Source organism: Triticum dicoccoides, chromosome 1B (assembly GCF_002162155.2).
Source record: "Triticum dicoccoides isolate Atlit2015 ecotype Zavitan chromosome 1B, WEW_v2.0, whole genome shotgun sequence".
In the NCBI taxonomy this organism is placed as follows: Eukaryota; Viridiplantae; Streptophyta; class Magnoliopsida; order Poales; family Poaceae; genus Triticum; species Triticum dicoccoides.
The window spans coordinates 299,576,441-299,585,501 of NC_041381.1; positions in this window are offsets into that span (position 1 = coordinate 299,576,441).

The following is a 9,061-nucleotide window of genomic DNA, read 5'->3' on the forward strand; positions in this document are numbered from 1 at the left end:
GTGACCACAACATGATTAGAGGGCATGCTATAAACTTGCTCCACTTGTTTGATGTGCCACAGAATTTCAAGGTCATGAGCCTCATTGTTGAGACCATCAAGAGGACAGCAGCAGACCAGAAGAGAAGTTGTGGGTATGCCCCACAGATTCAGGAGTTGATTAACTCAAAGATGGGCACGGGGACATACTTGCTGGACAAGGAACACTTTGCTATCTATCTAGAATTTGAGGACAATCAAGTTGTGATGAATGAGAATGAAACATCATCAGTGCAAGCTCAAGAGAAGAAGGAGAAAGCAAAGAAAGAGAAGGCTGCCAAGATGCCAACTCAAGAGGAGGCATCTGAGTACTTTTTGAAGAACAAGCAGGAGCAGCTTGGTTACTTGATAGCATTAACACTGGGGATTGAGAAGGGGTTGGCCACCCTAACTAAAAACCAGGAGAGCCCGGAAAGAATCATGGAACAAAAATTCTATGATCTAGATGTCAAAGTAACTGAGATTCAGTCAGTTGTGGAGCAGCTATAGGATGACATACAGGAGAGGAAAGGCAAGACAACCACTGATGCATTTTCCAGAGTGCCTAGAGCTCAGAGATCAGCTGCAGTGCCTGTGACAGACACCAGAGCCACATCATCGGCACCAGCTACAGCTCCTACAGCTCCAGTGCAACCAGCTCCAGCACCAACTCCTCCAGCTCCATCCACATCAAGTAAAGCCTTCGTCCAAGGAGCCATCTCTACACCACCACCTGAAGATCAAGCCTGAGATTCGATCTAGCACTATGCATTTTCTATGTACTTTTTGGAAACTTGTTGCCAAAGGGGGATAAAAATGTATAGATCATAGGCTTCGAGAGAGAGAGTGTTGCTTTTTTGTTCTCTTTTGCTTTGGTGGTTAAACTTTGTTTGCTTTTGATTGCTTCAGATACTATGCTATTATCTATGAGACATTGATGATCATGTGTTTGATCATAAGCTACACTTATGCTTGTTAGATGATTTTATCTTACCTATCCTTATATGATCATTCACTTTGCTTGGTGATGAGTGCGTGTATTCAATCTTTATTATCTTGAGTTCCACCAAGATGTATGGGACATGGAAGAGTAACCCATGAGCCTAATTCCTTGTGCATTTGCAGTCCAAAGCAAATCTTAAACTATGCACAAATTTAGGGGGAGCTCTTGCTTATCACATACTTCTCAAAGCGACGATGTTTTTCAATCTTATTATCATTTGTCAAAGCTTTGATCTATATGTCGTCATCAATTACCAAAAAGGGGGAGATTGAAAGTGCAACTATCCCTAGGTGGTTTTGGTAATTCATAACAACATATAGCTCATTGAGCTAATACTATTCCAAGACTATTATTTCAGGAAAGCTCAATGAATGGCATGGCATGGATGATGAAAGTGGATCCCTCAAAATACTAAGGACAAAGGATTGGCTCAAGCTCAAAAGCTCAAGACTCTTCATTTTACATTTTAGTGATCCAAGATCACATTGAGTCTATAGGAAAAGCCAATACTATCAAGGAGGGATGAGGTGTTGCTTAATGAGCCTCTTGCTTCAAAGTGCTTAGTGATATGCTCCAAAAACCCTCAACTACTTTTTCACATCCACATATGACCTAATCCCAAAGTCAAAATCGGTCCCACCGATTCTTTCTATCCGGCGCCACCGAGTTCAAATGTCATAGCCACTGACACAAACCCTAGGCAAATCGGTCTTACCGATAGGGATCTCGGTCTCACCGAGATGGGATTGTAATCTCTATGTTTCCCTTCGTAACGTTTCGGTCTAACCGATGTGAGCGATCGGTCCCACCAAGATTGCAATGTAAACTCCCTGTTTCCCTTTCGTAACATTTCGGTCTCACCGAAATGAGCGAATCGGTCCCACCGAGTTTACCTGACCAACTCTCTGGAAAGCTTATTACGAAAATCGGTCTCACCGAGTTTGTGTAATTGGTCTCACCGAGATTACATTATGCCCTAACCCTAACCATATCGGTCCTACCGAGTTGCATGTCGGTCCCACCGAAAATCCTAACGGTCACTAGGTTTACTAAATCGGTCCGACCGAGTTTGTTGATTCGGTCCCACCGAGTTTGGTAAATTGTGTGTAACGGTTAGATTTTGTGTGGAGGCTATATATACCCCTCCACCTCCTCTTCATTCATGGAGAGAGCCATCAGAACAAACTTACACTTCCAACTTACCATTTCTAAGAGAGAACCACCTACTCATGTGTTGAGGCCAAGATATTCCATTCCTACCATATGAATCTTGATCTCTAGCCTTCCCCAAGTTGCTTTCCACTCAAATCTTCTTTTTACCAGATCTAAATCCCATGAGAGAGAGTTGAGTGTTGGGGAGACTATCATTTGAAGCACAAGAGCAAGGAGTTCATCATCAACGCACCATTTGTTACTTCTTGGAGAGTGGTGTCTCCTAGATTGGCTAGGTGTCACTTGGGAGCCTCCGACAAGATTGTGGAGTTGAACCAAGGAGTTTGTAAGGGCAAGGGGATCGCCTACTTTGTGAAGATCTACCTCTAGTGAGGCAAGTCCTTCGTGGGCGACGACCATGGTGGGATAGACAAGGTTGCTTCTTTGTGGACCCTTCGTGGGTGGAGCCCTCCATGGACTCGCGCAACCGTTACCCTTTGTGGGTTGAAGTCTCGATCAACGTGGATTTATGATAGCACCACCTATCGGAACCACGACAAAAACATCCGTGTCTCCAATTGCGTTTGAATCCTCCAATCCCTTCCCATTACATTCTTGCAAGTTGCATGCTTTAATTTCAACTTCTCATATACTCTTTGCATGCTTGCTTGAATTGTGTGAAGATTGCTTGACTTGTCCAAAGATAGCTAAAATCTGCCAAAGTCTAAAATTGGGAAAAGGTTAAGTTTTTAATTGGTCAAGTAGTCTAATCACCCCCCTCTAGACATACTTCAAGGTCCTACAGTTGGGATATGATGAATTGTGAGTTTTTGATCAGATCTCTCCATGAATATTATTTGAGTTTTCTCTAATCTCTTTTATGCATGATTAATATAGCTTTGTATTTGAAGGAAATATGCCCTAGAGGCAATAATAAAGTTATTATTTATTTCCTTATTTCATGATAAATGTTTATTATTCATGCTAGAATTGTATTAACCGGAAACATAATACATGTGTGAATACATAGACAACCGTAGTGTCACTAGTATGCCTCTACTTGACTAGCTCGTTAATCAAAGATGGTTAAGTTTCCTAACCATAGACATGAGTTGTCATTTTATTAACGGGATCACATCATTAGTAGAATGATGTGATTGACTTGACCCATTCCGTTAGCTTAGCACTTGATCGTTTAGTATGTTGCTATTGCTTTCTTCATGGCTTATAGATGTTCCTATAACTATGAGATTATGCAACTCCCAATTACCGGAGGAACACTTTGTGTGCTACCAAACGTCACAACATAACTGGGTGATTATAAAGGTGCTCTACAGGGGTCTCCGAAGGTACTTGTTGGGTTGGCGTATTTCGAGATTAGGATTTGTCACTCCGATTGTCGGAGAGGTATCTCTGGGCCCTCTCGGTAATGCACATCACTATAATCCTTGCAAGCAATGTAGCTAATGAGTTAGTTACGAGATGATGCATTATGTAACGAGTAAAGAGACTTGCCGGTAACGAGATTGAACTAGGTATTGAGATACCGATGATCGAATCTCGGGCAAGTAACATACCGATGACAAAGGGAACAACGTATGTTGTTATGCGGATTAACCGATGAATATCTTCGTAGAATATGTAGGAGCCAATATGAGTATCCAGGTTCAGCTATTGGTTATTGACCGGAGACGTGTCTCGGTCATGTATACATAGTTCTCGAACCCGTAGGGTCCGCACGCTTAAAGTAAGATGATAGTTATATTATGAGTTTATGTGTTTTGATGTACCGAAGGTTGTTCGGAGTCCCGGATGTGATCACGGACATGATGAGGAGTCTCGAAATGGTCAAGACATGAAGAACCATATATTGGACGACTATACTTGGACACCGGAAAGGTTCCGGGTGAGATTGGGACAATACCGGAACTCCGGGAGGTTATCGGAACCCCCCAGGAGGTATATGGGCCTTAATGGGCCTTAGTGGAAAGGAGGGGTAAGGAACAAGGGAGGGGGCGCCCCCCCCCAAGCCCAATCCGAATTGGGAGGGGGGCCACCCCCCCTTTCCTTCCTCCCTCCTTCCTCTTCTTTCCCTCTCCCTCTCCGAATAGTAAAGGGGGGAGTCCTACTCCCGGTGGGAGTTGGACTCCCCGCCTAGGGCGTGCCTCTCCCCTGGGCCGGCCCCCTCCTCCACTCCTTTATATACGGGGAAGTGGGGCACCCCATAGAGACAACAATTGATCCTTGAGATCTCTTATCCGTGTGCGGTGCCCCCCTCCACCATTGTCCACCTCGATAATATCGTAGCGGTGCTTAGGCGAAGGCCTGCATCGGTAGAACATCAGCATCGTCACCACGCCGTCATGCTGATGGAACTCTCCCTCAAAGCTCGGCTGGATCGGAGTTCGAGGGACATCATCGAGCTGAACATGTGCAAGAACTCGGAGATGCCGTGCGTTCGGTACTTGATCGGTCGGATCGTGAAGACGTACGACTACATCAACTGCGTTGTGCTAACACTTCCACTTTCGGTCTACGAGGGTACATGGACACACTCTCCCCTCTTGTTGCTATCCATCACCACGATCCTGCGTGTGCGTAGGAATTTTTTTTGAAATTACTACGTTCCCCAACAGTTGTATCAGCGCCTTGGTTTTATGCGTTGATGTTATATGCACGAGTAGAACACAAGTGAGTTGTGGGCGATACAAGTTATACTGCTTACCAGCATGTCATACTTTGGTTCGGCGGTATTGTTGGATGAAGCGGCCCGGACCGACATTACGCGTACGCTTACGCGAGACTGGTTCATGGCATGAACCGGCCTACTTGGGCCGGGTTAACTTCATTAGTAATGTAATCAGATGAAGGCCCAAGGCCTATAGTCGGTTTAGAACCTGTAGCCGTAAACCGGCCTGATGTATAAACTTGTATTGTAAGTTAGGAATAGAGAGATACCAACCGGGATACGAGTATGAACCGGTTGGGACTCTATGGACTGACGGGCGTCACCCGTGTATATAAGGGGACGACCCGGCGGCGGTTCAGGGACAGACAACAACAACTTGAGCCTAGGCGAAGCTTGTTTGCTCCCTAGCCATCGAGACCACATCAATTCCATCACAACTAGACGTAGGCTTTTACCTTCATCGAAAGGGACGAACTAGTATAAACCCTCCTGTCTTTGTGTCCGCTTTAACCCCTTCAAGTTAACCCGTAGCGATGGCTCCACGACTAAGTCCTTTCACTAGGACATCTGCCGTGACAAATCCACGATAGTTGGCGCCCACCGTGGGGCTATCGCACGATGGTTTGATGATCTTGGAGGGAAAGCTCAAAGGACTCGAAGGCTATGCTGTGGGCCGGATGACCAAGAGTCGCCGCGGCAAGCTGTACATCGACGATTCAGGATGGGGTCCCGAAGCCAGCTCGATCGAGTACGGATACCGGGTCCCCTTTGGTGGCATACACGTTTTCATCGGCAAGATCGGTGAGCCTGGGCCTGAGCCGGACATCTGCACCGACCTCGTCAAGACGGCTCAGCGTGCGAGATCTACCCAGGCTAAACCGGCCATGAAGCGTGCCTTCGTGGGAGTCATCCACGGAGGGGAGCGTGAGGACGAGTCAGAACACGGTAGCGAGACCGTCGTCTATTCCGGCGACGAGTCTTCAATCGGAGAGACCGAATCATTATACCAGTTGCAAGATGACCAGATTAGGGGCTGTTCTGATGGCAACAGTATTCCGGACCCCCCAGATCAGATCAACCGGGTTGGAATATTGATGGCCGGCACGCAGGCGGCGAATCACACTTCGACCGCCGCAGCAATGCTCTCCGGATCAGCAGCGGCAGCGGCAGCGGCAGCAGGGGCAGGAGGCCTTGTGCGCCCACCGATTCAAGTTCTGTCTGACCTGTTTGATGCACTAGCCGCACTTATGGCAGAGGCCAATCCGACGGATCAGGAGGCCCATGATGCAGAGATTGCAAAGGTGAGAGAACAGATCGTACAGGCCAAAGCCGACCTGGCAGCAGAGAAGGATAGGATGGCCGCAGAGCGGGCCGCTTTGGACGCCCAGGCCTATAAGCTCATGCTCGACCAGAACGCATCACAGGAGGTTTTGAAGCGGAAGCACAGATCACGCCTGCCATTGGGTTTCGACCCTCAAAGTCTCTTCCACACTCCGGGAGCCAGAACCAGTAATCCGCCGGGGCACCTGGAGGCAAACCAGGTTGAGGCACCAGGGCCAGGAGCGACGGTCCAACCCCGTCTGAAGGAACCTCCTCAACACAACATTGTGATTCCTCCACCGGTTCAGACACCTCCGGGTCATTACTCTAATCCTATGGACAATCTTGTTGCAGCTGCTGCGCGATTAGAAGCTATCCCGGTCGAAGGAGATTCTCCGCAAGCAATAGAGACGCGCCGGGTTAAGGAACTCCTTCGGACCGCTTTGATTCAACAGGAGGCATATTCGTACAGCCGCGATCGGATTCATTCCACACCTCGTCCAAGCCGGAGCTATAGTAGGCGCATGGATGAGCCAGCCGTATCAAGCACTACGCGGAACCGTGATGCGGCCCGTGGTAATAGCCCGGCAGGTGGTGTTCGCGATGCTCAGGATGTCGTGGACCGAGCCCGGGCACGAAGGGAGGCCGAGTTAGCAGCACAGAACGAGGCGGGTCAGCTTACACCGGTTCGTCCTACCACCTCTGCCAGACCAGGAGTCGCATCTAGCTTGGGAGTACCCTGTTTAGTCCCCTCTTTACGCAATGTGCGCCTGCCCAAAGACTTCAAGGGTCCGCGTAAGGTGCTGAATTACACCGCTGATTTATCTCCAGAAGCATGGGTAGAGAGTTATGAGATGGCCATGGAGATGCTAGATGTGGATGAGACCGCGGGTGCAAAGTACTTCACCATGATGCTTGAAGGTACGGCCCGTACTTGGTTGAAGAGCCTGCCGCCTAATTCTATCAGTTCATGGGCCCAGTTACGGGCCCGGTTTATCCAGAATTTCAAAGACACGTGTAAGCAGCCCAAATCCATAGTAGACTTGGCAGCTTGTGTTCAGGAGGATGGAGAGTCAACAACCCATTGGGTACGCCGCGTTTCTGAAGTCTTGCACTCGTCTGACAGGATCAATGCTGATTCTGCGATCTTAACCCTGGAGGGCAACTGGCGGTTTATGCCTTTAAAGCTGAAATTAGGACGTATGAAGCGGTTCTGTAACGACATGGGAACTCTCATGGCTGCTTTGGTAAAGTATGCTGATTCTGATAGTACCAAGGATCCCGAGACTGACGATGGGGAAGCAGGGAAGGGAAAGAAGAATAGCAACTCCAAGGGGCATCAGTACAGACCGGCGGGCCATGGAAACGGAGGCAAGCGTAAGGCGGATAGCAGCATGGACTTTGTGGCTAAAACTAATGCGCAGGACAAAGGTCAGCGGCGCAGAGGTAAAGCGGCGAATCGTAATGGGGCTCCAAATCCTAACCTGGATCGCTTAAACTATTTGTTGAATCAGCCTTGCCCAAAGCACGGGACGAAGGAGACGTCGGCTAACCACCTTTGGAAGGATTCCTACATTATGCAGGAATTTAAAAATTCTAATGCCTTCCGGTATGACCGTAGGTCAGGTGGTGGCTCAGGATCCGGTTTCCATGGGCCGGGTCACGATGGAGCTTCCGGTTCAGGTTTCAATCAGGGCGGTAATGGTAACCAGAACAACCAGAATGGTCAAGGGGGCTATAACCAACAGCAGCAGCAGCAACAGTCGGGTTATCAGAGCCAACCAAAACAGTTGAACAATGGGCAGTATCACGTTTTCACAACTAGCTTGGATAAGCGCGACCGGAAGCTTCACAAGCGAGCAGTGAACTCTGTTGAACCGGTCGTACCATGTTACTTACGCTGGTCAGAGCAGCCTATTGTGCGGAGCAGAGAGGATCACACCCCCCCCCCCCGGATTGACAACCCGGGCCAGTTGGCATTAGTGGTAGACCCTCAGGTGGGAGGTTATAAATTCACCAAGGTACTCATGGATGGAGGGAGCAGTATTAACATCCTGTACTATGAGACATTCTGCCGCATGGGGCTAACAGACAAAGATCTCAGACCATCTAATACAGTGTTCCATGGTGTGGTGCCTGGCAAATCAGCATATCCTGTTGGTAAGATAGCCCTGGACGTGGCTTTTGGGGACGAGCATGATTCCCGATCCGAAAAACTAACCTTTGAGGTGGTGAAGATCCGGAGCCCGTATCACGCCTTGTTTGGGCGGCCGGCTTATGCCAAATTCATGGCACGACCTTGTTATATCTACTTGCAGCTCAAGATGCCGGGTTACAAAGGGACAATATGTCACATCCCTGGTCCTGTTATGCACTAGGCTAGACCTCATGTGAGCATCATGTTTTAATTCAAATGAAATTTGAATTGAGGAATTTTCAAAGCCTCAGAAACCTTCTAAAATGATCAACATTAAAATCTCCTCAAAGAAGTCCAAGAAAATGTTCCTCTTAGTCTCTGAAAATATTGCAAAGAGGTAAAACTCAAAACAATATTTTTGGTATCTCAGAGTTAATTATTTTGGGCCTTTGAATTAAATAAATAGCTATTTGCATTGGATATATATTTGATATATAAATAATATATGTCCAATAATTACTGGAACATTTTATGTGGTTTGGTATATTTTAACCCTAGCCACATAACTATTTTCAGGATTTTATAAAATGGTTTAGTATTTTACTAAACTAAAACAAAACAGAACAAAATAGAAAACAATAAATAAAAACAGAAATAGAAAGAGAGAGAAGGACTACCTGACGCTCACCTGGTAGCCCACCTGGCCCAGCAGCACGGCCCAGCCCATCTCCACCCCCCCCCCT